Below are 25,452 nucleotides of genomic sequence, written 5' to 3'. Positions count from 1 at the left end.
ACTTGTACTTCCCAAGCTCTTAGCAAAGTGCTCTGCACACAGTAAGTGCTCAATAAATACGATTGACTGAATGAATGAAATTATCTTCCACTCACCTCTCTCTCTCTTAACCAGCATATTCAATCTGTCACCCAATCCTGTCACTTCTGTCTTCATAACATCTCTAGATTCTGCCCTTTCCTCTCCATCCAAACTGCTTCAGTGTTGATTCAAGCACTCAATTTCCACCTTGGCATATGCATCATCCTCCTTGCTGGCCTCCCTGTCATCAGTCTTTCTCCTCTCCAGTCCATATTTCACTCTGCTGCCCAGATCATTTTATAAAAACCTTCTCAGTCCACAACTCTCGTCTCCTCAAATACTTCCAGTAATTGCCCATACACCTCTACATCAGCTGTAAGGCACTCAGTCACTTCTCTCCCTACTTAATCTCACTGATTTCCTAATACAACCCAAATGCTCCTCTCATTCATTCATTCATTCATTCAATCGTATTTATTGAGCACTTACTGTGTGCAGAGCACTGTACTAAGCGCTTGGGAAGTGCAATTTGGCAACATATAGAGATGGCCCCTACCCAACAGTGGGCTCACAGTCTAGAAGGGGGAGACAGAGAACAAAACAAAGACAGAGAACAAAACAAAATATGATATGATATGAAGCAGTGTGGCTTAGTGGAAAGAGCCCGGGCTCTGGAGTCAGAGGTCATAGGTTCAAATCCCGGCTCCGCCACTTGTCAGCTGTGGGACTTTGGGCAAGTCACTTCACTTCTCTATGCCTCAGTTCCCTCATCTGTAAAATGGGGATGAAGACTGTGAGCCCCCCGTGGGACAACCTCATCACCTTGTAACCTCCCCAGTGCTTAGAACAGTGCTTTGCACGGAGTAAGCGCTTAATAAATGCCATTATTATTATTATTATTATATGAAGAGCAGATACAGCCTGGGAGTCAGAAAGTCCTGGCTTCCAGAGAGAGGCACACACTACTATAATAAACATAAATAACTACTAGTTAGATAATACGATATGAAAAGCAGCTAGAGCCTGGGAGTCAGAAAGTCCTGGGTTCCAATTCCGCCACTCTACCTGTTGTGTGACCTTGGACGAGTCCCTTCACTTCTCTGGTAGTTCCCTCCTCTGTAAAGGGGGGGATGAAGACAGTGAGCCCCTGGGGGACGGGGACCGTGTCCAACCCGATTAGCTCGAATCTCCCCCCGGGGCTTCGAGCAGTGCTTGGCACATAGGAAGCACTTAACAAATACCATTATCATTAGAAACATGATTATAAGTAATTACACATCCTATCGCTGGGATTATAGACGAGCAAATGACAGATACCGTAAAACCAGCGCCGGTGATGGGCAGAAGGCTCTATCACTCTCCATCTTCATTAGGTCATCCGGTCAATCAATCGTATTTATCGAGCGCTTACTGCGTGCGGAGCACTGGACTAAGTGCTTGGGAAGGACAAATCAGCAACAGAGAGAGATGGTCCCTACCCGCCAACGGGCTTGCAGTCTAGACGTTTTGGACTTGCCCTTTGGAAGACGATTCTAGACCATTTTACTTCAACTTGGTCACACGAACGTTGGCCACTTGGCCCCCGCGTGCCCTCGGACGAGTTTATGACAGCCCCAACCTCTTGATTTCCGCACCTGCCTGCTAACGATAATAATAATACCGATACTAATAATAATTACGGTACTTGTTAAGTGCTTAGTACGTGCCGGACACAGTACCAAGCGCTGGGGTGGATACAAATCGAGCTGGATGTGGCCCCTGGCCCCCGTGGGGCTCCCGGTCTCTATCCCCACTTCCCAGAGGAGGCAACCAAAGCTCAGAGAAGTGACGTGACTCGCCCAAGGTCACACGGCAGACGAGCGGCGGAGCCGGGATTAGAACCCATGACCTTCTGACGCCCGGGCGCGGGATCTTTCCTCTAGGTCATGCTGCTTACCCAGTGCGGGGCATTCTCCTGGGATGCTGGGGACAGTCGGCAGAATGAAAATCCACCAGAAGCGTGGACCTCGTTAGGCGCTTACTATGTACATCTAACACCAACCTACTCTCTGTATTCCAATATTGTCTATATGGATGCTAAACCCTTGCTCACATTCTCTCTTGGGCCTGACATTCATTACCCCTTCATATCAATAGTATCTACTGAGCACTTACTATGTGCAGAGCACTGTACTAAATGCCTGGGAGATTATAATTCAACAAAATTAGCAGACATATTCCCTGCCCACAACAAACTGTCAATCAGTCATTCATTACTTCATTCATTCAATTATATTTATTAAGCACTTACTATGTGCAAAGCACTGCCCTAAAAACTTGGGAAAGTAGAATACAGCAATAAAGAGTGCCAATCCCTACACACAGTGACTATATCTACATTCAAAACTCTTCTAAAATCACATCTCCTTAAGTGGCCTTTTTAAAGTAAGCCCCTTAATTCTCTGTGTGTCAACTATACACTTGGCTTTAGTGTATCCCTTAGGCACTTTGATACTAACTCCAGTCCTAAAATACCTGTGCAAATATTGTTATGTTCTATTGTTTCTCCTATCAGTAATCTGTTCTAATGCCTGTTTCCCCCTGTAGACTATAAGCTCCTTATGGGCAGGGATCCCATCTACAATGATCCCATCTACAAACTCTGTTGAACAGCATGTTCCCAAGCACTTAATACAGTGCTCTGCATACCTCACCATTATCTTCCCTGTCTCAAAATCCCATAGCCTTGACATTATCTTTGATAAATACCACTGATTAGACTACTGTAATGGAATGACTAGGCAGAATTATACAATGACAACATTAAAGTTTAAAAAGATGAATACAAAAGGAACTGTTTTTCCTCACTAAAAAGATACTATTACTACTACTAATACTACTACTAATAACAGTATGTGTTAAGTGCTTACTATGTACCATGTACTGTACTAAAGCCTGAAGTAGATGACATAAGTGGATCAGACAGTCCCTGTTCCTTTTGGAACTCACAGTCTGAGGGAAATGGAAAGCTCAAGTATGTTCTCCTCTGTGGTACCTTTCAGAGTGTGCTGGATAAAATAGTTATTTTCCATGCCTTCTCTTAGTTTGGGGTGCATTATAAAGCCAAACTCTTTAAGGTGGAAGTCAGTAATGTTAAAAGGAAATTTGTCATTTACAGCCTTTCTATGTCACTGGTTTAGCTTTTAATGACAATCTCCAGACAATCAACCAACACTTTCTGGAAATTTTAAATACACTGTTCCATGACTGGAACTGGTTTAAGAACCATTCTCCTCTTTTCTCCATGAACTAGGGGAGAAAAATCTGATGTTTCCCCAGGTCATTATTTATTCATCACCATTTTAATAATGATATGCCAAACTTATTGTGAACAGAAGCTTAAAGGCATAAGAAAATTGGGATAAGTAGCAACGGAAATGAGCGGGGAATGCTGGGGAATGTGTGGGAGTAGTAATTATTCCAGGATCATCATCAATTGTATTTATTGAGCGCTTACTGTGTGCAGGGGATCTCATCTCCCAATCTATATGAAAACTATTTAACCATAAACACAAGATTTGACAGTGGAGCCACAGTTCCCAGGATAAAGAATTGCTAATCCAACTCTTTGATTTATAATAATAATTGCAGTATTATTTTTAAGTGCTTACTATGTATTTACCAGGACATTAACTAAGCACTGGGGTGGAGACAAGCAAATAGGGTTGGACACAGTCCTTGTCCCACATGAGGCTCACAGTCTCAATCCCCATTTTACAAATGAGGTAACTGAGTCACAGGGAAGTAAAGTGACTTGCACAAGGTCACACAGCAGAAAAGTGGCAGAGCTGGCATTAGAACCCATGACCTTCTGACTCCCAGGCCCAAGATCTTTCCACTATGCCATGCTGCTCCTCATGCTTTTATGTTTTTCCCTCTATGTTTTCCCTTTTTGTTTTTTCCCTTGCACTGAAGTTAAAAATCAAACTCTAATTCTCTGCTTTTCAAAGTTAGTTCAGCACCTAGTGAGCAGGGAAGAACATAAACACAAGATAGTTCCACACTGAAGTCTTATCTGAACCAGAGTTTCTCCTCAGTATTTATTCATTCAATCATTCATTGAGTACTTACTGTGTTCAGAGCACTGTATTAAATGCTAGGGACAGTACAATAGAGCAGCAAACAGACACATTTCCTGCTCACAGTAACTTGGGCAAAAAAATAATCACTGAAGAGAATTCATCAATGCGAAGGCAACTGATTGAAATAGCACTATCATTCTTTTCCTGCACCAAGGTATCAGGACAAAAAAATCAGTCAGGTCTGTCTGAACAAGAGATGGAATATGTTTTGTAAATGTCTTCACTGGGAAATTAAGAATCAATGAAAACCAAAAGAATTCACAAGTCTTATAATAAAAACAATACTAATTATAGTATTTGTTGGACTTAACATAGTCACTGTCTAGTATGGTTACTTGGTGTTCCAGTTCCATTTTATTGGTTGTACAGAAGTTTCAATGTTGGTAAGCATTCCTGGTAAGCATGTTGGTAAGAAACTCCTCACCCTCGGGTTCAAGGCTGTCCATCACCTCTCCCCCTCCTACCTCACCTCCCTTCTCTCCTTCTACAGCCCAGCCCGCACCCTCCGCTCCTCTGCCTCTTATCTCCTCACCGTGCCTCGTTCTCGCCTGTCCCACCGTCGACCCCCGGCCCACGTCATCCCCCTGGCCTGGAATGCCCTCCCTCTGCCCATCCGCCAAGCTAGCTCTCTTCCTCCCTTCAAGGCCCTACTGAGAGCTCACCTCCTCCAGGAGGCCTTCCCAGACTGAGCCCCCTCCTTCCTCTCCCCCTCCTCCCCCTCTCCATGCCCCACGCCTTACCTCCTTCCCTTCCCCACAGCACCTGTATATATGTATATATGTTTGTACGTATTTATTACTCTATTTATTTTACTTGTACATATCTATTCTATTTATTTTATTTTGTTAATATGTTTTGTTTGGTTGTCTGTCTCCCCCTTCTAGACTGTGAGCCCACTGTTGGGTAGGGACCATCGCTATATGTTGCCAACTTGTACTTCCCAAGCGCTTAGTACAGTGCTCTGCACACAGTAAGTGCTCAGTAAATACGATTGATTGATTAAGCACATAAACTTAGCCTCATCATCACCACCCAAAAATCCCACTCTACACCACATAGTTCACTGAGAGTCCATTTTCTCTCTTCTGCAGTAATTCTACAAGGAATTCACTGAAAATAAAAATGAATCTTTCCACTCCAATATCTCCCTCTTTAAATAACTCATTCTGGGCTCTAAGTGTCACTATCAGTTAATAAATTGTTCTTTCTGAAACATTTAGCTGTTGACCCATACCTTGAAGTTAAGATGGGAATTGACTTCTGGCTACTGCAGACTGACAAATGTAGCTGGCAGCCATAGGGATGATAGGGCTCATTTTGAATTTGGGTGTCATGCTTCCATGAGGCCAAGAGGGAAAGCCGAAATGCAGAGACTTTTGCCAACAGTATACATGGTCACTAGCCAAAATAAATAATGTAGATGTACTCTGCTTGGAAAGTACTAGTGGGCCATGAATTGCACAGATTTATATATAAATAATTGCCACCAGCTGGATCACCACCTGCAGTTTGCTTAGAGATGGTTCCCAGGCAGCAACGGGCTGGAAAGGTATCCTGTAGTGTGCCCTTCCGTCCTGCTAGAAGTTTATCTTCCACATGAGCAATATCCTAGTGAAAACAAACCCGAACAATCCCAATCGATCCACCACCTCCACAACCTTGACTACGCCTCTGTGAGCCTGACATAACTGACTCCATTTTAAAGAGGCCGACATTTCAGGACCCCGTAAAGGACAGGTAGGCATTGTCCTCACCTCTGGGCTAGCTAAATCACCTATGTGGTTAAACATTCTGTTCCTATGGTTTCTGGGTTCCTCAAAAATGGGGGGCCCTCTTCAATTGCTACCATGGTAGGAGCTACCACGACACTTGGCTCTCAATAATCCACTCCCCACAAGAGTTTATCAAGCTCCTTAAGAATCATATTGGGGCTGATCGTAGGTCAACCCATAACTGGGTGAGTGGTCAGCCTGGACTCAACTCTTGGAGACATCTGGGGGATTACTGGTGAAATGCAGGAGCCGCAGAGACTCCAGTTTGTCATTTTCTGGTGTTTTTTGTGAGTATTCCCCTTCCCTTAACTACAGTTAGGTTTTTGCATAAGGTTTTGTGGTTTCCTATTGTCAAAAGCACCCTTTTGGGTATATTTTCCTTGACAAACTGCCCAGGGTCCCAGCTAACCAAGAGGTGTAGGTGATCACCCATAGATCCTTGATTCATTGGCTACTGCGTTTCTTTATTGCAACATTTATGATCAACTTGCTCTTGTGGCTGCTACCACATCTGCAGATGCTCATGGGACTCTATTATTCTGAGTTCTGCAATCTCAATACCCAGATGTACCCTACCCTGGGTGCAACAGCCTCCTTCATAAATAAAAGCAGCATACTGGTGAAAGCTTAAGGTCTTAGTTGTTCCTGCTTTGGTCCATATTGATAATTTGGGAATTGAAGTAGTGGAGAACAAAATTAAGAATATCTGGAACAGGGAATTCAGGACATGTAGAGACACGGAAGCTCACAGTTTGAGGGGCAGCAGGTAGTGCCTGAAAGCAGGGTCAAAATGGAAAGTTCTAAATGGCTTTGTTTGGTTCATATTCCTCCCTTATTCTCACATCCTGCCCTTAATTGTTCATCCCCCAAATAGTCTTTCTGCTCTGCTTCTTAAGTTTGGGGTCCAATGACACAGCTATAGTAAAAGAGAATGGGAAGAATGAGGAGTTTGTTTTTTTTATGGTATTTGTTAAGTGCTTACTATGTGCCAGGCACTGTACTAAGCAATGGGGTAGTTACAAGTTAATCAGATTGGGCACAAGACCATTGGTTGGTTGGGTTTCCTTCATCTCTGTACACCAACTGTTCATGATTTATCTTCCTTTGGTTGCCATTTTCTCCTCTCTCTTTCCTATGCTTGAACACCCTTTAATGAGACTCAACCAGTGGTATTTATTGAGCAATGTAGGCAGAGCATGCATTAAGCTCTTGGGAAAATACAACAGTTAACAGATGCAATCCCAGCCCAGAAGGAACTTACAGTGTATAAGGGGAAACAGACATTAAAATAGATTAGCAATAGGGGGACTGCAATAATAATATTTACATAAGCATTATGGGGCTGGGTAGCAAGTGCTTAAGTGGTAAACAGTCAAATGCATATTTAATGTGGACTGGGAAAATTAAGGGCTTAGTCTAAAAAGGCCATTTGGAGGAGCTGTGATTTTAGGAGGGTTTTGGAGTTGGGGAGGGTGGTGGATTGTCAAATATGAAGAGGGAAGGAGTTCCAGGACTGAAGATTAACATGGACACGAGATCAGTGACAGGATAGATGAGACTGAGGTAAAAAAAATGTCCATGTTTAAGGAGCAGGATATCCATAAGGTTAACTGGAAGAAAGCCGATTGAGTGCCTTAAAGGAGTTTGATGTGGAGGCTGATGGATAACTACTGGAGGTTTTTGAAGAGTGTGGAGGTGTGGACCGAACTGTTTCAGAAAAATGATCTGGGCAGCAGTGAAGTATCCATGGGAGGGGAGAAACAGGAGGCATGAAGGTCAGTGAGGAGACTGATGCAGTAGTCTAGGTGGGAAATGAGTGTTTGGATCAAGGTAGTAACAGTTTGAATGAAGAGGAAGAGGCTGAATCTAGAGATGTTGTGAAGGTAGAACTGACAGCACTTCATAACAGATTGAATCCATTGGTTGAATGAGAGAGAGGAAGTTTGGGCTTGTGAGACAGGAAGGATAATGGTGTTGTCCACTCTGATAGGAAAGTCAGGGGAGGGGCAGGGGTTGGGTGGAAAGATACGTTCTATTTTGGACATGTTAAGTTTACTTGGATGTCCCATGGGCACCTCAGAGATGTCCTGAAAACAGGAGGAAATATGAGATTGCACGGGAGAGTGGTCAGGGCTGGAGAGGTAGATTTGGGAATCATTCAAGTTGAGTTGGTAGTTTAAGCCATAGGGGCAAATGAGTTCTCCAAGGGAACAGGTGCAGGCGTAGAATAGAAAGGGATAAAGAACTGAGCTCCTGTCCATAGCTCCTGTCCCAAATGGACTACAAAAACACTCAGAGAAAGAAGAGGCCTAAAGGGGAAAACTGTGGCTCAAGAGGGTAAGTGAAATACAAAGGTGTCAACTTTTGCCTTCTCATCTTTTCTGCCTTCAGCTTAAGTGTCCTGACTTTGTCCCGAGACTTAGAAATCAACACTTTGGAGTGAGGATATCCAAATGAATAAGGCATAAATTGAAACAAGGGCAGGTTGGTACAATTTTTCTGTTTTTCTCCTGTGGGCAACTTCTCCATAAACCTATAGATAGTCACCAGAACCTTGGCAATCCATTTTGTTATTTATGTAGTCCTACAATAAGCATGACATTGAGGGTTGTCTGAAAACATTGAAGCCAACCTAAATAAAATTTGTTACTTCACCATATTCCCAGCCAAACATTTTCACAATCCACAGTGGCACATATTGTTCAGTACTTAATACAGTACTCGTCCATTTTATGTCCCTTAGTAAGTATTTTTGGTAAGGATTTAAAGCAGCAGATGAACTTGAAAAATAGATTTCCTTACTGATGCAGTCAACTTTTTAAATGCTCATCAACATCTAAAAATCATTAGTGTGCTTTTTGAAGTATCAAGATGTAGAGTAATCATCTATTATTAATTTCACTGACACAGTCCTCTCCTGGTTCTCCTCTCTTTCTGCTCACTTTCAGTCTCTTTGGCGGGCTCCTCCTCTGCATCCCACCCCCTAACTTTGGGTGTCCCTCAAGATTCAGTTCTGGGTCCCCTTCTATTTTCCTTCTGCACTCACTCCCTTGGAAAATAAATTCACACACACAGCTTCAACTACCACATCCATGCTGATAACTTCCAAAACTTCACTTCCAGCCTTGATCTCTCTCACTCCCTGCAGTTTTTCATTTTCTCCTACCTACAAGAATTCTCTACTTGGATGTCCTCCCATCACCTCAAATTTAATATGGCTGAAACTGAAGGTCTTTTCTTACCACCCAAAATTTGTCCTCCCTCTCATTTTTCCATCACTGTTGATGGCACCACCATCCTTCCTGTGGTATTATCCTTGATTTCTCTCTCTCTTTCAACCCACATATCCAAGCCATCACTGAAGCCTGTCAGTTCTAATTTCACAACATCACTAAAATCCCCCCCTTCCTCTCCATACAAACTCATACCACATTAATGCAATCACTTATCCTACCCCACCTTGATTATGGTATCAGCCTCCTTGTTGACCTCCAATCCAGTCCATACTCCATTCTGCTGCCTGGGTGTTCTTTCTTCACAGAAATTCAGACCATTTTTCCCCACTCCTCAAGAAATTAAGTGGTTGTCCATCCACCACTCAATCAAACAAAAACTCCTCACAATTGGCTTTAAAGCACTTAATCACCTTGCCCTCTTCTACCTCACTTTGCTACTCTCCTACTACAACCCAACCTACACACTTTGTTCCTCTAATATTAACCTTCTCTCTGTAACAGTCTCATCTATCTCACTGCCAACCTCTCACCCACAACCTACCTCTGGCCTGGAATGCCCTCCCTCCTCGTATCTGACAGATAATTGCTTGTACCCATTTCAAAGTCTTATTGAAGGCACACATCCTCCAAGAAGCCTTCCCTGACTAAGCCCTCCTCTCCTCTTCTCCCACTCATTTCTCCCTTCATTCATCTTCCTTCCCATCTCAACAGCACACATGTATTTATCTGCAATTTATTTATTAATTATTGATTTATAGTAATGTCCCCCTCTAGATTGTGAGCTTGTTGTGGGCAGAAAATGTGTCTGTTGTTGTAATGTACTCCCCCAAGCATTTAGTATGGCACTTTTTGCACAGTAAGTGCTCAACAAATACAATTGAATGAATGAATAAATAGTATTGACTTAAGTTTCAAGTCAGAGTATGTCTTAACAGGGAAAAGCTTTGCCAAAGTTAATCTTTTCAAATTCTGTGAACAGATTTTAAATCTTGTGCACTTCTTTACCATCACTGTTCATTTGTGATTTAGCAGTTGGTTGTCACATGCCTTTAAGATGCTTCTGCCATCTCTTTTCTCCTTATATTTTAAGGAAAAAGTTCACTACAAAGTCCCAGAACATGTTTGCATAAAATTGTATTTGACCTCAGAATGATAACAGTGATATCAATTAGATATTTGTTAATGTATGCCAACCTGAAAAAGTTTAGTTTGCCCTCATTTTGTACTTTCAAAACTAGGTTTTATCTTCATTCTGATCCATGGCTCTACTAGTTTCTTGAAGCTAGAAAGATGACATGCAGAATGCTTTACATTTATTTTTCCTTCATTTTGCATTTTTAATAATTATTTTGTTTCTTTCTAGTAAATTCTAAGGGTCTTATTTGATAGTTCATCTTTGCAGGAAATAATACTTCTGGAAGAGCATATAGGATAAGTAGGAGATTGTCTATCTGCCCTTAAACTTTAAATATGATGGGAAAGGTGAGCAAATATATAAAATAATCAAGTGATTGTGAGAATATATATAAATAGCAAGAGTGGATGATATATCAACAACAGATACATGAACGCTGAGTTGGTGAAAGGGATCACATAACTTAAAAAGATACACTGGAGACTGTAAGTTTATTCTGGTCAGGGAATGTGTCTACTAACTCTTTGTATTGTTCTTTTCCAACCACTCGGTACAGTGCTCTGCACACAGTAAGCTGTCAATAAATACCATTGATGATGAAGTCTTTTATACACTAAATAGATCACTAATTAGGACCAAGATTAGTTCCAATAACTGAAGAATCAGATAACCAATCAAACTGGGATTAGTGTCTCTAATTAACTCCTATTCAGTTTTGTTGGGTAGATTCTGTGCAGACAGTCTCTAAATCCTGTGAGGGAAAGGGACTGTGTCTGACCTAATTAACTTGTATTTACACCAGCACTTAGAAGAGTGCTTGATTCATAGTAAGTGCTTAACTACCATTAAAAGAATTGCAATTAGCTGTGTCTAATAATTGGGTATTTAATATTTCCTTATGTAGGTGAACACTTATTCAGGGAATAACTATCCAGCTTTGCGGCTAACCCACATCCTCACCTTCTCCTATCCAAAGCTCATATTTTTGCAGATCTTTTTTCTTACCTTTCTCTCATGATGGATCAAAGCAGTCCATCCATTTTGCTACATGGTACCATGAGGAAATTTCCTCATCTGAAATGGAGCTCTTTGTGGACAGAATAGGGCCTATTCCTAACTGATCAAGATGCATAAGAAGGTCATCTCACTTTTTTCTTGTCAGTTATGCAGAACCTCCAATGGGAACAAAGGATGAAAGAGTAACATTTTTCACAAGAAAAATATTAGCACAAGAAATTTATTTGAACACAGTCTCATTTGACTTCCATTGTTTGATATAGAGAAATTCAAGTGTAATGCCTCTTATCTTCCTCTCCTTATACTGTGAGTTATATCATAACACTCTTGGGTGAAGAGGACACATTCTTCTGACAAAGGCCATCGGTCAGGATAGAACATGATGCCATGCTAGATGAAGTGGTTGAGATCCTGCACAGGACAAAAGTCTGTTAAATAATTTTTACTTAATGAGGAATTTGTCAAGAATGTAATCTCTTCATTTTCAGAAAACTGACTGTACTCTGCTTTGCTTACAACTGGGACAGATTTTCTTTATGATGTTTCTTCTAACTGCCATAACTAACCAGCAAAATAAAACAAACAGAAAACACATGAACAAGAGGTGTTTTGGCATTTTCCATAAACTTTAACCAGATGATGTTTAAAGATTTGCTGGCTGCTCTCACCTTTAATACTAGTTAGAAAATTACTCTTGTCAAATTGAATAACCACTTCCATTTCCAACAAAGAAGTATTCTTGACTTTTTCATTCAATTTCTCAAATTTTAAGTAGCAATTCTCTTTTGAAGGGGAAATTCAAAGGCAAAAAAAGGTCTTCCCCAATGGATATACATGACTGCTTGAGTCTTTGCTCTTCTTTCTAATCTTGTTACTATAAAGGCATGACTTCCAAACATGCCAGGATATTGATTTTCAGGTTTAATCAATTCTCATGCTTTTATTCATGTGGAAACTAGTGCTGCTGGAAAAACAGTATTACTTGCAGTAAGTGGGGCAACTATTTATTTTCATATGGTACAATATCCCTGAATGAGCCCTCTTTTGTTGCAACCAATTCATGTATAGTTTTCTGCTCTGCTGTTCTTCATCCCCCACAACACATCCCAAATAATTCTTCCCATCATCTAGAGAATAGGATGATACTCCAAGACTCCATTTCCCCAGAAGACCCATTCCCTAACTTTAGTGGCACTATAGGGATCAGTCCTCTGAATTTGATAAACGTAGGTCCAGTAGTGTCACATGGAAGGCATAGTGTGAATGTTGGCTTAGTGAACTGGTGTGAACTGGTGTGCATGGTAGGTTAGTGAAATTGTAGACCACTATCTTTCATCAGACTAGTTGCACCTCTGAAGGTGCACAGTACCCTTAACTCTTAGATTGTAAACTCCTTGAGGGCAGGAATCACATGTATTTACTCAGTTGCATGGTACTGGTACTCATTTAGTACTCAATATATACCACTGAGAGATTACACTTTTTTATACCAAGCCAGGGTCAAAACTAGCACTAAGGAGATATTTTCAGTAACAAACTGATTTTGACTAGATTACTTGCATTATCAGCTAATGCTGGGTACAAACCTCAGTCCTATATAAATACAACAACTTCCTGGAATTTGGGAGGACAGAGAGAAAATTAATAGAAGATAGGAGGTGGCCACAGTGTGGGCTTAGGGAATGAAATGGTTTCCTTTACTGTGAGACAGGGCTGACCCTCTTTGATACAGAAACTATGAAGGAGTAGAGGGAAGGTGTGTAGGTAAGTACCAATAGGTCAGAAAGGAGTTATATAATCAGTTACTTGTTAATGAGGATACAGAGAGAAAACTAAGATTCTTTCAAAAAGGAAATGATTCCACTTGGGGAAAAAAAGAATTGCAGTGAGGATTATTTTATACAATTTTATATAAATGCCTACTCATTATTGACAAAAACATTGGCCCCGAATGACGGAGCTAAAGAGAAAAAAAAGTTTCCTAAAGGGGAAGAAAGAAAATAATTATTCCCTAAACATGCAAATAAAGCAGTGATGAAGCAAGTCTTGCCTTCCCTCAAGTTTTGCTTTTTTTCTATTGATATGCAGGCTCTGGCTGAAAATAAAACTGAAAAGCATAGTTAGGACACTAAGTGGTTGTTTACAACTAAACTGAACACACAATGATGATTATCTAACGTTAGGTCATCTTTGGGTAGAGTCTGAGACAAACAAAACAGCTACTTCCTGCATGCAGAACAAAAAAAAGCAAAAGAATCCCATAGAAAATTTATTTTTGCATAGTATCTCTCCTAAAGAGTTATGGGGGGACTGTAGAGATGTGAAGCTATTTTTCAGGCAGACCCCAGATGATAAATGTTACAGGAAACCTAAAACACCTTAGTCCATGTGACATTAACCTATTGAGTTTATATTCTTTTAATCTTAAGTGACAACGTGCCACTGGCAAATTCCCTTTTGGTGTGAAAGATTAGAGCCAGGATTTCATTAGCACAGTTAGGAATCATGGATTCTGACATTTATTTTCAAACTGATGTTAGTAGTGAAAGTCAGTGTTTAAGAACCAACAATTGACACCATTCCATTTTGAAGGCTTGTGTTATATTTTTTTAAATGGTCCTTGTTAAGTGCTTACTATGTGCTAGGCACCGTAGTAAGTTCTGGGATAGATACAATAAGTAATAGTTAATTATGATAATCATGATACTTGTTAAGTGCTTATATGTGCCAGGCACTGTTCTAAGCACTGGGGTAGATCAGGTTGGGCAAAGACCCTATCCACATGGGGCTCACACTCTTAATCCCTATTTTACAGATGAGGTAACTGAGGCCCAAAGAAATTAAGTGACTTATCCAAGGTCACAAAATAGATATGTGATGGAGCCGGTATTAGAACCCAGGTCCTCTGATTCCCAGCCCATGCTCTTTCCACTAGGCCACACTGCTTCCCACATTGTCTTTCTAAACATCATGATGTTTAAGCACCCCAGAAGCACAAGTGTGAGAATAGGTACATAAGTGTAGATATTCTGTTCAAATTCCAGCCCACAGAATAAAATTTTATCTTGTCACTATTTAGGACCTATCATGTTCTGTGCTGCATATATCGTTCACTTGTTTTCATGTAGCTCAAAATCTGAAATTAGGAATAAATAGAGAAGCAGTGTGGCTCAGTGGAAAGAGCACGGGCTTTGGAGTCAGAGGTGATGGGTTCAAATCCCAGCTCCCCCAATTGTCAGCTGTGTGACTTTGGGTAAGTCACTTAACTTCTCTGTGCCTCAGTTACTTCATCTGTAAAATGGGGATTAAGACTGTGAGCCCCCTGGGGGACAACCTGATCACCTTGTACCTCCCCAGTGCTTAGAACAGTGCTTTACACATAGTAAGTGCTTAATAAATGCCATTATTATTATTATGTACTATGAAAAAATACTTAATAATATATATTATTTATATATAATTAAATAAATTTGTATATGCAATTAAATAAATTTGTATATGCAATTAAATTAATTTATATATTTAATTAAATAATTAAACAAATCTATATGCATATAATTATATATAATTATACTAAATTATTATATGTATTTATATAATTATAAAATATTATTATTGTTATGTGCTATTAAAAATCCCTTTAAAGTCATGGGAAAAAAGCTCAAGTTGAGTATACTTTAATAACCATGGTTCATCTTAACATTTAAATTTCCCCATCCCTTTATCTTCACAGCTTTATCTGGTTGGAGGGAGGAGGACAAAGGGGGAGATCTGGAACCAGAGCCCTGTGGGACATCTGGTTCACTATGACAAAGATAATGTTGAAGGGATAGGCAAAGGATTACAAATAAGAGTTTTGAAGTATTTTTGGTGCTGGTGGTGGAGCAATTCAAGTGGGGAAAACAAAAAAAACAAAAACAAAAAACCTTGGATCATGCTTACTACATGAGCAAGTGCAGTGTATTCTACTGAAGGTAATAGGGAAAATTCTTGCAAAATACTTGAATATCTTTACAGTTCTTTAAGAGATACTAGTATATTGGCTATACCCAGTAAAAACAATCCTTCCACTGGGGAAATACTTCCTAAAAGTAGAAACAATTTAGGAGGTTGCTAAGATTCATTCATTCATTCAATCGTATTCATTGAGCACTTACTGTGTGCAGAGCACTGTACTAAGCGCTTGGGAAGTACAAGTTGGCAACATATAGAGACGGTCCCTACCCAACAGTGGGCTCACAGTCTAGAATGTGATTAAAGAAATGAATCTATATATACAAAAACTTTTCTATGTGAATGATAGTTTCCATAGATTTTTTATGAGATGTTTTATGGGCAATTAACTGAGCCTTCTACTTGTTCAAGATTGGAAAACATAAAAACAATACAACAGAAGAACAAAGATGACCTTGATTTGGAGGTCAATGTTCCTGATTTTTTTCAGAGGTGATTTAAGGGATAATATCTGTCAGACCTCATTGTATTGGCTTGCTATATTGCCCTTTAGAAGAGAAAGATGCCATTGTCAATGACTAGCAAAGACGGTACAAGAGGGCATCTTTTTTCTTGGCTTCCTGGTAACATAAAACAGCTAAATGTCTCAATGCAAAAGGTCAGTCCTTGCACCACAAAGCAGATCCCCTTTAATAGTCCTCATGCTTTATTGCTGATAAAAGAAAATGACAGGAGCAAATGAAGATGTCAGACCTATGCAAATTGCATAGGGTGCTCACTGGCTCGCCCCTATTATAGTTTCTGTGAATTTGAAACAGATATGGAAGAGAAGGGACCAGCTAAGGAGATGAAACTATACAGACTATATGAATCATCTCCCATAATACTAGGTTTAGCTAATCCCTTCAGCAAAAAATCACTACCCTCTGGAAAACAGGCTTAATGTCACTAACAACTTTATTGTTGAAATTGCACCCTTAACACTTAAGCTCCTCAAAAACCCCACTCATCTCAAATTCTGCCTAGCTCTGTATCCCATCTTCCTCAGCCAGTTCTTGAGACAGCTCTCATATGATATATCTACCTCTCTTCCTGAGTTTCTTACCCCAACCTGTCTCACTTTCCAAAAATGCTTGCTCCCACCTTTTTCATCACTTTCATATATACTTTCATATGCAGTGGTATATATGTATATACCACTGTACTCTCCAGTTATTTCTATACCTTCCTGGATCAATTCATGTCCAAACTCCTTAAAATGGCTGCTCACATTGACTGTTTCCAACTACCTTCTTGACATATTGTCATTTGGTTTCTGTCCACTTCACCAAGAATGCAGTAAGGTCACCTGTGAAGTTCTCCCATCTCAATGTCCCTTGGAATCTTGCCCACTTTCGATATTGTGGACCAAGCCCTTCTAATAGAAATGCTATCCAACCTCAGTTTCACTGACTACATTCTCTCATAGTTCAATTCCAACCTCTCTGGCTGTTCATTCTCAATTTTTTTCACTGCACCTTCGGCTGTTTTCCATCTAACTGTGGGCATCTCTCCCATCTTTGTTCCAGTCCCCTTCATTTTCCACTCATGCACAAACCTAATTTCTCCCATTACTTCAGTTACCTGAATTTAATTTATGCCTTTCTTCTTCATCCAAATGGCTACTGCTTAGTGGAGTCAGGATAGGGAAAACACATGGGTTTAAGGGCTAAAGGCTTAGTACAGAGCTCTTCACAAATTAAGTGCTTGGTAAATACCGTTGACTATTTTATTGGCCTCTTCACTAGCTCCAGACTCCAAACTCTCTTTACTCTGCCGTCCAAATAATTTTTAAAAACTGTTCTCCTCAAAAACCATTTTTCTCCTTCTCAAGCCGAATCTCCTGACCAGTCGGCTCCAAAGTCATCAGACTCCAGCCTTCTCATCTTCAAAGTCCTCCTGAACACTTCTCTCCTCCAGGAACATCTCTCTCCAATTTTATATACTGTTCCTAGGCCATATTCTGGGAAGTTCCCTCATCTGTAGAAAGGGGATTCAGTGCCTGTCCTCCTTCCCATTAAGACTGTGACCCTCATGTGGGACAGGGACTGTGTCAACCTGATCTCCTTGCATCTTCCCCGGGACTTAGTAGAGTAATAATAATAATAATGATGATGATATTGCAATAATAATGTTACTTGTTAAGTGCTTGCTATGTTCCAGACACTGTTTTAAGTGCTGGGGTAGCTGCAAGATAATTGGGTTGGACATAGTCCCTGTCCTGCAAAGGGCTCACATTCTTAATCCCCATTTTATAGATATGGGAACTGAGGCCCAGAGAAGTGAAGTGACTTGCCCAAGGTCACACAGCAGACAAGTGACAGAGCCAGGATTAGACCCATGATCTTCTGTCTCCCAAGCCCGTGCTCTATCCCCTAAGCCATGCTGCTTCTTGGCACATAGTAAGCACTTAATGCCATAATCATTATATGCTACCATCTACCGCCTGAACACTTATGCATTCCCAGCCACCCTTTATCCCTGTAGCTTTACATCTTCTTCCTCCTCTATGTTATTTTGTGTCTTTTATATTTTATATTTTGCCACTATAATGCAAGCTTCTTGAGGCCAGGGCTTATGTCTTAACTCACTCTTATGTATTCTGCCAAGCACTTGGTATAGTGCATAATAAATACCCTTGATCAATAATCAACAGCAAAATGAATTGTCTATCTGAGCTATAAAAAGGAGTTTACTACAGCCTCGGGGACACCCAGAAGTAAAAAAAGGGGATCTTTCTACTTTTGAGGACCTAATAGTCTAATGACAGGTTTAATTTATTTGTTCAGCTAACATTTATATGGCAAAATCTGCCTTTCAAATGAGCTCATTTCCTGAGGCATCAATAAAATAATAGAAAGGGATTTCTGTAAGGCATTTCTTTTAAGTCCATGTCTGGATCCAATGACACTGCACATTTGCCCTAAAATCAAGTTCTATTGAGGCATTATGTTCCAAAAGCATCTTTCCAAACCACTCCAGGGGATCAAGAAGAACCTATTTTACAGAGAAGGAGGGACCAAGAGATTGAGATTTCAAGGTTGTGCTGTAATAATAATAATAAAGATGGTATTTGTTAAGTGCTTACTACGTGCCAAGCACTGTTCTAAACACTGGGGTAGATACAAAGTAATCAGTTAATCAGGTTGGGCACAGTGCTTGTCCACATGGGGCTCACAGTCTTAATCCCCATTTTACAGATGAGGTAACTGAGGCACAGAGAAGTTAAATGACTTATCCAAGGTCACACAGCTGACAACTGGCAGAGCTGGAATTAGAATCCATGACCTCTGACTCCCAAGCCCGTGTTCTTGCCATGAGGCCACACTGCTTCTCAATGGTAATCCTGTGAAATTGGCCATCAGTGGCCATCAATGGTTGCCCTGTAAATTATTATTATTATATTTGTTAAGCACTTACTATGTGTTGAGCACTGTTCAAAGCACTGACACAGATATTTGCTAACCAGGTTCGACATCATTCCTTTCCCACATGAGGTTCACAGTCTCAATAGCAAGGAGAATGGGTATTTGATCTCCATCAACTAATTTGTCAGTTAATCCGTAATATTATTCCATACCACTGAAGAAATAATTTATTGGTATATCGAAAACATTGCTTAAAGTTTTTGAATCAATGGTTTAATAGATTTTTTTTTTACTTTGTATAAGAACAGAGAAAAATTACTCAGTGTAATAAGGGAGTTATACTCCCCTAATCATTTCCTTTGCAGCCCAGGAAAGTATATTCAAAAATAACAGATTCATTCATTCATTCATTCATTCATTCATTCATATTTATTGAGCGCTTACTGTGTGCAGAGCACTGTCCTAAGTGCTTGGGAAGTACAAGTTGGCAACATATAGAGACGGTCCCTACCCAACAATGGGCTCACAGTCTAGAAGGGGGAGACAGACAACAAAACAAAACATGTGGTCAGGTGTGAAGTCATCAGAATAAGTAGAAGTAAAGCTAGATGCACATCATTGACAAAATAAATATAATAGTAATTATGTAGAAGTAAAATGAGTAGAGTAATAAATCTGTACAAACATATATACAGGTGCTGTGGGGAGGGGAAGGAGGTAGGGTGGGGGGATGGGCAGGGGGAGAGGAAAAAGGGGGCTCAGTCTGGGAAGGCCTCCTGGAGGAGGTGAGCTCTCAATAGGGTTTTCAAGGGAGGAAGAGAGCTAGCTTGGCTGTTCTTGGTTAAGGAAACTACTATCAAAAAGAGCCTCTAAAAAAATCAATAATGTGTATGAGGAAAATCATTACAGAAAACAACTGTTCAAATCAACAGTTCATTGTGGGCAGGGGATGTGTCTACCAACTCTGCTGTATCATTCTCTAAGTGCTAAATACAGTGCCCTGTACATAGTAAGCATTCAATGAATACCCTTGATTACAGCATTGTCTCCAATGTTGACGGGGAACATTTAACCCAGCACTAGAAGACCTGAAGTTTTTGATGTACTACAGGCTTTGTTTACCTTCTTGCTGTCTGCCCACCTGAAGTGACCTGTGTCCATACAGTCTTAGAGGGAGAGCTGCCAGGAACAGTGCCGGAGTTGGGAGTACAGAGACAAATGTTCAAAATAGGGGCCAGATGCTGGATATTATGCAGATGTACTGGAAGGCACGCATACCCCGACAGAGTGGTAATTGACCTGAGGCTGTGCCTAGAGAGTAGAGTGTAAAACATCCAATTAGAGAATGTGCCAGACATCTCAATTTATTATCTGAACTGTCACATGGATGCATCGTACGCTAATTCCACATGCCAACAAAGCCCATTTGAACTCAGGTTGTTCTCCACACTACACAGAGTTAAGTGAGCTCATCCCATTTAAATTGGGAAAAAGGATCTGTCTGCTTTCTGCCAGTTCCAATCAAACATTAGGCCAGGTTCAAATGCCTAGTAGGAAGAGCATGGGCCTGGACTTCAGGGCACATGAGTTCTAATCTCGGCTCCGTCACTCCCTACTGTCTGATTTTGGGGGAGTCGCTGCTCTGGGCCTGAGTTTCTTCATCTGAAAAAATAGGGATTCAATACCTGTGTTCTCTCCCCAATAAACCATGAATCCCATGTGGGACAGGGACAATGTCAAACCTGATTAACACTATATCTACCGCAACATGTATTACAATATCCAGCCAAGAGTAAGCATTTAAATACCACAATTAGATTACTATTCAGGTCCATCAAAAATTGCCAAAAAATACCACAATTACTACTTAAATACCACAATTACTACTACTATTTAGGTCCATTGGAAATTGCCAAAAAGAAGGTTCACAGCCCATTCAGAAAGTGGTTAGAAAGTGTATTGGAGCAAGTAAGCATAAACACAGTGCACATAGAGGAAGAAAGGATTTCCCTTGTCATCTAAACTGGCTTTAAGATGTCAGAATTCAGTGAGAGAAAAATATAGGTAACCTAAGAAAAAGGCCTTGCCTATAATTCTGCTGCTCTTTCAGAAGGAGAGAAAATGTTCTGTCCTTTCTGAGCAGACTGTGGCACTTTGGTCATTGCCTTTGTTCTCTACTGAAAGCAAGACTGGTCTATGATGGAAAATGATGAAGTGCATCTCAGTAGCTGATAAGCAGAGAGTGTTCATCATGTCAGTGTGCCAGAGAGAGCACAATACATGGCAAATACTATCACTAGAGCAGGTCACCTGATCTGTTCTTTAACTGCAGAAGTGGCCTCATGTTTATGGTGAGTAGGAACGTTGTCAGCACAGGTCCAGAGGACCACACTTCCCTTGTCTGACTGATGGTAACTTAAATGGAGTCTGCTAAAGATTTCTAAATAGCTTTACAATATCTCTGAACCCAGGAGTGTTCCACTGAGCTGGAAAGGAAAGAGGGCTTTAGGTGAAGATAGCAAACAAGCCAAGGATCCTTAATGGAAACCCTTCTTCTAGCCTGAAAAAAGAAAGTGCAGGAGTGTTGAGCTCACTAGGCAGGTTGATTGCTTTGCATTTTCCTACTATTATTCAGAATGAAGGATAAGTGGAAGCCAAGCAAGCCCACACAAATAGGAAAAGACATTACCACAAAGAAGTATTTTGAAGGCCTGATTCTTTAAGTCATGTCCAGCCTTTATGAAAACAGTGAATTGGGATTAAGTTGCTCGAGTAATAAGAAAGCCTAAGGAATAACACCAGAGAAAAGATTACCAGTCCTTATTTTCTAAGGCTTTAGGAGCAAAGAAAAATAAGAACAAGGGGGGCAATTTCTGATGGCAAGCTTAAGAGTCCTGTCACAAACAAGGCCTGCTGGCATGTCGATAAAGGTAATGGGCATCATTCCGGAATGGGCAGAGAAAGCAAGTGTGCAACCAATTCTCAAATTCAAGGCACAGTTTTATAATATTGTAGGTGCAAAGAGTGGGGACTCCATAAGAGCAGGACACTTACTATATCTCCGACAAATAACTTTAAAGTATAATAAAAAACAATTACATTTGCGAATTGCCCTAATATTGTGGACTCTTCTTTGAAGTCAGTCTTTTTAACTGGGGCCCAATTGTTCCCCCATAAAATATTCCAACATCTTTTATTTGGAGGTGGTCCCAGACTATAGCTTTTTTACCTGAATATTTCAGATCAGTGTGTTAATCTGAAAAGTTTTATGAACTGTTAGGAAAGTCTTGCATTTAAGCGTGAACTTCACAGGAAAATTCAATATATTCAGACTGCCATAGCACAGGTTTTTACACCATGTTCTTAAGCTAGGATGCTGTAAGGGAACATTCAGCCAACAACATGTGCCTGTTTGCCTGGATGTTGTGTTGGTTACACCAAGCACTATGAAGCAAGTTCATCTTAACCCAGGGATTTTCAAGATTACAAAACCAGGAATAGGGAATTGGATGTAATTAGTACTGGCCTATTTTGAGAACACTGTCCCCCTAGATTATATTGCCAAGGACAAATTGATGTTACATCTCTAGAGGATTGGACTCCAAGCCTTCAGATGAAGGGGGTGGGGGCCCTGAACTCTCCACATTTAAAACCCTCTTTCCATTCCATAAGTAAGCAGTTCCACACAGGGCTGGGCTCTATATGCCTGAGCCAGGTGAGCAGGATGTTAAATTGAAACATTTTACACATGGAATTAATAAGATCTTAAATGTTATTAAACTGATTCAGATTTTTTTATATATGTACTTATGAATACATGGACACACACTCATTTTCAAGCAAAGACAATGAGGGAAAGAAATCCCCCCAGATAGTGGAAACTCTTCCAGGAAAAAATCCAGTTTGACATCCTGTATTTGAAAAATGCTTTCGGATTAATTATTCCAAATCTTCACTGGAAGCAACTCATTGATTTTAACAGTGGTCATGTTTTTTGTTAATTTACGTTATAGGTCGTTTTGCTTTTGCACTATATCATTTGACTTTGGCTTTTCCTAGCAAGATAAAATCTTTTAATATATTGTTAAGAACCACATCAATTCAGCCAAAAGCCAAAAAGTGAAGAAACAGTCTTGGCTTTCAACTGGAGGAAACAATTCATTTTGAATGCTCTGGTTCTTAGTACGCAGATTCATCTCATGTTAATAAAGCAAATCTAACTGAAATGGAGACTGTAGTTGTTGCCTCTTAATTAGAATCGAAGCTCCTCATCCTGCAAAAGTTAAATTAACATGCTGTCAAAAACTGACTCGCAATTTCAGATTACATTATATTGCTTTAAAGTTAGAGATAGTTTAGGATGAATTAATGGTAAAGACATTCTTCTGAGGGGCTGCAGTTGTACAATCCAACTTGTAGAGCTCTAAGACAAACATGCTCCTGGGTAGCTTGGTTGAAATACTTTTTCCTAGTCAAAGGAATTGAAGGATTAAATGTCCTTTCCCATCATTACATTTCCTCATTGCACTGCTATATTTCACTACTTCATCACAGATATCACAGAGTTAAAATTCCTTGGAAATTTGAGATGGAGAATTGTGTGTGTGTGTGTGAGAAAGAGAGAGAGAGAGAGAGAGAGAGAGAGAGAGAAAGAGAGAGAGAGAGAGAGAGAGAGAGAGAGAGAGAGCACAAGCAAGTGAGAATGGTGTTTGAGAATGTAGTATAACAATGCCTGAGCAAAAATCAGAGAATAATAATAATAATAGTAATAAGTGACATTCGTCAAGTGCTTACTATGTTCCAAGCACTGCAGTAAGTGCTGGGGTAGATACAAGATAGTTAGGTCCCACATGGAGTTCACAGTCTAAGTAGGTGGGAGAAGAGGGATTGAATCGCCATTTTATAGATGAGCGAACTGAGGCACAGGAAAGTTAAGTAATTTGCCCAAGGTCACACACTGGGCATGTGGTGGAGCCAGTAATACAACCCAAGTCCTCTTACTTTCAGGCCCATGCTCTTTCCACTAGACTGTGATGCTTCTTTAAAGTTGTAGCAAAATGGTTGAGGGAAGAGAGCATTGAATTGTGATTGATTTGTGACAAAACAACCTCAATCACAATGTTTTTCATTGTCAGGAGTAATAATAGCTGACTTTCTCTTCTTGAAGTCTAACAAAACAATGTACCCATTCTGTTTTATTCTCCTAATGGTAGGTGGCAGTGCCATTGAATACATCCCTAATGTGACTACCATGGAGACCTAAGTATAATTTCAGCTATCTGAACTTAGTTTTGATTTTTTTTCCTATAGATCAAAAGTGTCAATTAATACTGGTTATTTGACAGGCTCCCTGAACTTTCAAAATATTAGGCAATGACTACTTTTGACCTGTAAAAAAATCAACAGTGGAAAAATTTATCCTTGCTTGGTTTCTTCATTTGTATATTATACATCTATCTCCTTTTCTTAAGTATTTTCATCCTTGAGAGAGTCAAGGGCAGAGACTCATGTTTACTGCACGGAAGGAGGCAATGGTAAACCACTTCCATATATTTCCCAAGAAAACTCTACAGATCCACTACCCGAATGATTGCAGATGGAGATGGAGCATTCTGGGAGAAATGTGTCCATGGAGTCACTATGGTCAGAAACTACTTGACAACATAAAACAAGACAAGATTGGGATATGTATCTAGGTGTTGTGGGATGAGTATCAAAATGCTTATGGAGTAAAAACACCTAAGTGACTCAGAAGGGAGGGTGGATAGGGTTGGGAAATGAGGGGTTAGTCAGGAAATGTCTCTTGGAGGAGATATGATTTTAGGAGGGCTTTGAAGGTGATGAGAATGGTGGTCTGTCATATGAAGGGGGAGGGTGTGGGCAAGGACTCAGCAGCGAGACAGATGAGAGGAGCCTGGATTTTCTCAGTTATGTTTCACATCCCAGTGGTCTGACATGAATTGTTCTAAGGCTCCTTATAAAATACCATTAATGCCTACAATTATCCCCAAAATGTGGTTACTGTCCAAGGAACTAATTTTTGTTTTTTTCACAAACACAATAAACAATGTATTGGCATTTATTATGGAAGTCATGCATATTTTAACTATATATCAATATAAAGAGGCAAGATTTAGGTTGATGCTGGAGTAGCAAATTGTGTGGACTGTGTTGTAATAGGAGATTATTCAGACAAGGTAGGAGGGAGAGAGCTGATTCAGTGCATTAATGCTGCTGGCAAGGAGTTTGCTGTGGAGATGGAAGGGAAACCATTGCAAGTTTTTGAGGAGAGAGGAGATGGGTTGATTTTGTTTGTTGCTTAGAAAATTGTTCTGGGTAGCAAAGTGAAGAATAGATTGGAAAGGGGACAGACAGGAAGCAGGCAGGTCAGTGAGGAGGATGATGCAGTAGTCAAGGCAGGATAGAATAAGTGATGGGTCAGCCTGCTAGCAGTATGGATGGAGAGGAAAGGACAGATTCTAAAGGATGTTGTGATGGTAGAACTGACAACACTTGGTGACAGCTTGAATAAGCTCTTTTTATGGTATTTGTTAAGCACGTACAATATGCAAGGCGTCATGTTAAGCACTAGAGTAGACACAAGATAATCAAGTTGGACACAGTCCCTGTCCCAAGTGGTGGAGTTGCAATTAGAACCCAGGTCCTTCTGACTCCAAGGTCTATACTCTTTCCACTAGGCCACGCTGCTTCTGTGGTTGAATGAGAGATGAGTTAAAGAGGATAATGTCAAAGTTACTGTCTTATGAGTCTTTAGGGGATGATGGTGTT

Source organism: Tachyglossus aculeatus, chromosome 1, assembly GCF_015852505.1.
Source record: "Tachyglossus aculeatus isolate mTacAcu1 chromosome 1, mTacAcu1.pri, whole genome shotgun sequence".
NCBI classification, from domain to species: Eukaryota; Metazoa; Chordata; class Mammalia; order Monotremata; family Tachyglossidae; genus Tachyglossus; species Tachyglossus aculeatus.
The sequence above is the reverse complement of the archived record's forward strand: the minus strand, read 5'-3'. Positions refer to the sequence as shown.